Below are 6,163 nucleotides of genomic sequence, written 5' to 3'. Positions count from 1 at the left end.
ACAAACAAACACACACTACAGACAGTGGGGGGCAGTTGGGGGGGGTTCTCAATAGGGGGCAGTCAGGGGACAAGAAGCAGGGGGGGTTGGGGCTCTGAGGGGGGCAGTCAGGGGGTGGGAAGTGGGAGGGAATGGATGGGGCGGGGGTGGGGCTAGGGCGGGGCTTCCCCCCCCAGTGTCCTCTTTTTTGATTGTGGAAATATGGTAACCCTGGGGTTGGGGGTGGGGGGAAGGAACCGGGGGTAAGCTCCAGGGTGAGGCGCTGCCTGAGGGTGACAGAGGGAAAACCCCGGCACAGGCAGAGGGGGGAACAGTTGTACTCCAGTGCGACACCAGCGTTTGCAAAAATAGGGTGTCGGGGGGGCACAGGGGCTTTTTTATTTCCCCTCCCACAGGACAGCACCTCTCAGCATGGGCTTCCCAGGGCTGGGTTCTTAAAGGCACAGGCATCCCAATGCCTAGTCACTGCAGCTCCTCTCTGCCTGATGTCACCTACTGAGGTGCTGCAGGAGACTTGATGCAGTGAAATGTTTTACATACACCCCCTCACACATCAGTTACTGCTCCTCCTGTTAGCACGTTGAGACAGAGAGAGTTTTTCACACTACAGGAGACTGAACTGTCTCTGTGCAGCCAGGAAATTCCAGGGGGAGAAGTGTGTGTGGGTGGGGGGAGGTAACTGCTTCCTTTCCCTGTTTGTGCCACTTGCCTCTCAAATACTGATACAAATTCTCTCTACTTCTTCCCCTTTTCTCTCTCAGTATCACAAGATCCTTCCCCCATTTCTCCTAAAATTATTGATTCTCCATTCTCTTCCTACCAGGCAGCTTTCCCAGGACCCTGTTAGGGGCTCCATCTCCTGCATGTCTCTGGCTAGTAGGTGTGTGATGGATCTGCTGGGAGAGTAGGGTGACCAGATCACAGGGATGAAATATCGGGATGCGGGGGGGGAACCCGGCGGCAGAGCAAAAAAAAAAGCAGTTTTGCAGGGGCCGGGGGCATTAGCAGGCCCCAGCTGCGTGCGCTGCCTTCCCCATGGAGCATCCCACCCCCCGGCCCGCCCCGGGTACATGCGGTGCGTCCCGCCTCTCCCACTCGGCTGCGCTCCAACGGGCCAACGGCTCCTTCCTGGCGGGGTGAGCCGCTGGAGCGCAGCCGAGCAGGAGAGGCACGGGGCTCCCCGGCAGCGGTGGGGAAGTTTATCTGTTCGGGGGACCCCGGCCAGCTCCTCGCCCCTGTCTGCCGGCCGCCCTGCCTGGGACAAGTCTCGCCCCCGCAGTCCCTCTCCGCCACATGTCTCCGGTGGGCGGCCCACACCTGCGGGCTGCGTTGCCCACCCAGGCCCTGCGCGCTCCGCGCTGCCCCTGGACCCACCGCGCTGCCCCGTGGGCTGCAGGGCTGGAGCAGCCTCCGCGCTGCACTGCAGCGCTCCCGGCCTCGGCCGGCCATGGCCCGTGTGCCCAGGCTGCTGCACAGGTGCGTCTCCTCCCCAGGCCTGGCTCAGGATCCAATGGGGCAGTGAGGGGGCAGGGCTGGGGGCGGGGATTTGGGGAGGGATCCAATGGGGAAAGAAGGGGGCGGAGTTGGGGCAGGAGGGGCAAGAGCCCCTCCGGGCTCCACCTGTGCACCGGAGCGGAGGGCAAAATTGTCGGGAACATCGGTCAGGACGCAGGACAAACAAGCAAATATCGGGACAGTCCCAATAAAATCAGGACATCTGGTCACCCTATGGGAGAGACAAGGGGCTCTCTCTTTGTCCCCTCAACCTGGTGTTTCCTAGACACTCTGAGCAGGGTAGGGGGTGGGACTCTGTTGACTGTGAGCCTCCCAGAGTTCCATTTGATTGGCTCCTCTTCCCCATGAATAGTGTGGGGCGGTGAGTGGGGCAGCAGGTACTGAGTGTTGGACTCTTGCTCTTTCAGGGGCCGGTGACCTTCGAGGAGATGGCTGTGTATTTCACCAGGGAAGAGTGGGTTCTGCTGGACACCGCTCAGACAGCCCTGTACAGAGACGTCATGCAGGAAAACTATGAGATTGTGACCTCGCTGGGTAAGGATTCCCGTCCCTTCGGTTCTTAGAAGGGGAAATGCAGACTTAAGGTTCACATCACCCCACAATTCCACCTCTGCTCGGCCCTGTTTCAGCATCACCCCGACAAGCCAGTGACACGCACACTAGCTCTCTGCCCTCCCCTGCTACAGAACACTCTGGGAACAGGAGCAGAACAGCACAAAGTCTAACAACTTCTCTTTACACATATGCCACCAGGCTGCAGACAATCTCCATGACAAGAACACGCCCTTGTGAACCTTCACTGACACAACCTACAACACTGAGCATGAAAATGAGGCAGATTTGGTTCCCCCAAGTTCCACGCGCACCTCTCTTCATATCAGTCACAGCTCTGCCAAGCTGCTCCAAGTAATCCATCCAGCATCATATTCTAGCTAGAGATGACGGCGTGCACACAGCTGGAGGACATGCAGATAAATGCCAGTATTCCCATCTGTGCAACACAACACAAACACTGACAGGTTCTTTTAGTCCTTCTTCATATCTCTTGTAGATGTATAGGTTTTTATGGCCAGATGTGACTATTAGGTCATCTAGTCTGACCTCTTCTGTAACACAGGCCACAGAATTTTATCCAGTTACTGCTGTGTTGAGCTGAATACCTTTGACTAAATCATCTTCCAGAAAGGCATCCAGTCTTGACCTGAAGACTTCCTGAGATGGAGAAGATACCACTGACCTTCATAGTTTGTAAACCTTTGCACCAGCCTTACTGAACTGTTTCCAGTGGCGAGTGCCAACTCCAGGGACAGGGAAGGGGCAGAGTTAAAGTTGTGTTGGGGTTATGGCATGTACTTTAACTTTAGCTCCCATCACATGCTGGGAGGGCAGGAGGCAGCACTGGGCCTCCTTAACTCTGCATTAATGTAGTTTATGGGCATTTATTTACCTTGATTTTATTCAATGTTTTTTTTTGCCACTATGACTGTGTGTACCCTAGAGCTTTTCCCTGCCCATCGGTCTGTCCACCCGTGCTCTGTCCATTCTTCCACTGTCTGTCTCCTCAGATCCCTTCACAGGGAGGAGGATTTAATGCCCAGATCTGTGGTTTACATGTTTTCAAAGTCTCCCTTCAGCTTCAAAAACCCAAGAAGAGCCAGGCAGCCCCCAGCCCCTCCTGACCCCTCTCCCTGGCAGCTCAGCTGGGCCCAGACCCCTCCCTCACCTGACATCACAAAGGGACTGTGGGATTCCCTGCCACCTAGGTAAGTAGACAGTGAACCCCACTCCAGGGGCCTGGCCTGAGCCTGCCAGCCCTTTGAGAGAGGAGCCACCCCCAGATCCTGCTGGGTGTCCTGAATCTAAGGGTCACCAGCACTAGGGAGCTGTCAGGGGACCGAACAGCCTGTGTCTCTGGGGCTGGTTGGCTGGAGCTGGCTGAGGAAGGAGCAATGCAGAGGGATGACTGCAGAAGAGAAGCTGAGTGAGGAGTGTGGTTCTTGGTGAGACAGCGGCCTTTTCCTCCTGCCCAAAGAATCCTGCACAGAAAAGGCACCAGGGCATTTTTTGTGTCATTTCCTAGAGTTTTAAAGCTCACAACCTGAACAAAGAGGAATTGCACCATGTGGAGCCGTTCTTACCTCCCCACGGGTCATCAGCCGAACAGGGCCATTCGCTGCACCACGTAGAGACCTCTGCCCCTTGAGGTAGTAGCGTAACTGAGAGCAGTAGGCTGTTCTCCTGCATGTGGGCCAGCCACTAGAGGGGGTGAGATAGAGGATGCTGTGGAGTCAATACCACCTAGATCACAAAAAGTTTAGCCCGAACAGGGAAATTAGCTGGTTAAATGGGACATGAGGAAAATAGAGAAGTTGTCACCATTGGAGTAAAAGAAGTTCACATTGTCTGAGGATCTGGCCCATTTACTCCAATGGAGGTAGGATGATTAACATCAGCTGGGGATCTGGCCCATCTGCTTGTCTTTTCCCAATCCTGTCGCAGACCCTAACAGCTGTTGCTGCCCCTCGGTCCCAGCTGTGAGGGGTGTGAAGCCCTTCCATTCTGCAGTGCCTAGTTCACCTACATCTGAGGGACTTCAGCTGCCCTCTGTCCCCAGGGCCCCCCACTCCTAATACAGCTCATAGTGCTCATGGGGCCTTCTGCCAGGAGAGGTTCATTGCAGGGTGATGGGTCCCTGTTTGCCTGTTCTCTCTAGCTAGGACTGTCCAGGGTGCCCAGAACTGGGGTGTCAGAGCACCGTGGTCCTGTGTGGAGTTGCCATTCACCTTCCCCTCTTTTGGTCTCATCTTGAATCCAGCCTTTTTTCTCTCCACCATCATCCTAAACATGCCGCACTTGCCTCCTGCCCCCTGTAAGAGACAGTGTCCCTGTTGTGTATAAATAGGCTTCTCTGTAACCTTTGCCTGCTTCCCCCACCCCATTTCCTCACCATTCATAGAATCATAGAATATCAGGGTTGAAAGGGACCTCAGAAGGTCATCTAGTCCAACCCCCTGCTCAAAGCAGGACCAATCCCCAACTAAATCATCCCAGCCAGGGCTTTGTCAAGCATGACCTTAAAAACCTCTAAGGAAGGAGATTCCACCACCTCCCTAGGGAACCCATTCCAGTGCTTCACGACCCTCCTAGTAAAAAAGTTTTACCTAATATCCAACCTAAACCTCCCCTACTGCAACTTGAGACCATTACTCCTTGTTCTGTCATCTGCTACTACTGAGAACAGTCTAGATCAATCCTCTTTGGAACCCCCCTTCAGGCAGTTGAAAGCACCTATCAAATCCCACCTCATTCTTCTCTTCTGCAGACTAAATAATCCCAGTTCCCTCAGCCTCTCCTCATAAATCATGTGCTCCAGCCCCCTAATCATTTTTGTTGCCCTCCATTGGACTCTTTCCAATTTTTCCACATCCTTCTTGTAGTGTGGGGCCCAAAACTGGACACAGTACTCCAGATGAGGTCTCACCAATGTCGAATAGAGGGGAATGATCACGTCCCTCGATCTGCTGGCAATGCCCCTACTTATAAGGCCCAAAATGCCGTTAGCCTTCTTGGCAACAAGGGCACACTGTTGACTCATATACAGCTTCTCGTCCACTGTAACCCCTAGGTCCTTTTCTGCAGAACTGCTGCCTAGCCATTTGGTCCCCAGCCTGTAGCAGTGCATGGGAATCTTCCGTCCTAAGTGCAGGACTCTGCACTTGTCCTTGTTGAACCTTAGCACATTTCTTTTGGCCCAATCCTCTAATTTGCCTAGGTTCCTCTGTATCCGATCCCTACCCTCCAGCGTATCTACCACTCGTCCCAGTTTAGTGTCATATGCAAACTTGCTGAGAGTGCAGTCCACGCCATCTTCCAGATCATTAATGAAGATATTGAACAAAACCCACCCCAGGACTGACCCTTGGGGCACTCCGCTTGATACCGGCTGCCAACTAGACATGGAGCCATTTATCACTACCCATTGAGCCCGATGATCTAGCCAGCTTTCTATCCACCTTATAGTCCACCTTATAGTATACGTCTTTAACTTGCTGGCAAGAATTCTGTGGGAGACCGTATCAAAAGCTTTGCTAAAGTCAAGGAATAACACGTCCACTGCTTTCCCCTCATCCACAGAGCCAGTTATCTCATCATAGAAGGCAATTAGGTTAGTCAGGCATGACTTGCCCTTGGTGAATCCATGCTGACTGTTCCTGATCACTTTCCTCTCCTCTAAGTGCTTCAAAATTGATTCCTTGAGGACCTGCTCCATGATTTTTCCAGGGACTGAGGTGAGGCTGACTGGCCTGTAGTTCCCTGGATCCTTCTTCTTTCTTTTTTTAAAGATGGGCACTACATTAGCCTTTTTCCAGTCATCCCGGACCTCCCCGGATCACCATGAGGTTTCAAAGATAATGGCCAATGGCTCTGCAATCACATCCGCCAACTCCTTTAGCACCCTCAGGTGCAGTGCATCCGGCCTCATGGACTTGTGCTTGTCCAGCTTTTCTAAATAGTCCTGAACCACTTCTTTCTCCACAGAAGGCTGGTTACCTCCTCCCCATGCTGTGCTGCTCAGTGCAGTAGTCTGGGAGCTGACCTTGTGTCAAGGCTGTATCCCCACTTTGAACTTTAGGGTTCAAATGTAGGG

Source organism: Terrapene carolina, unplaced genomic scaffold (assembly GCF_002925995.2).
Source record: "Terrapene carolina triunguis isolate 2854851 unplaced genomic scaffold, T_m_triunguis-2.0 Scaffold25613, whole genome shotgun sequence".
Lineage (NCBI taxonomy): Eukaryota > Metazoa > Chordata > Testudines > Emydidae > Terrapene > Terrapene triunguis.
The sequence above is the reverse complement of the archived record's forward strand: the minus strand, read 5'-3'. Positions refer to the sequence as shown.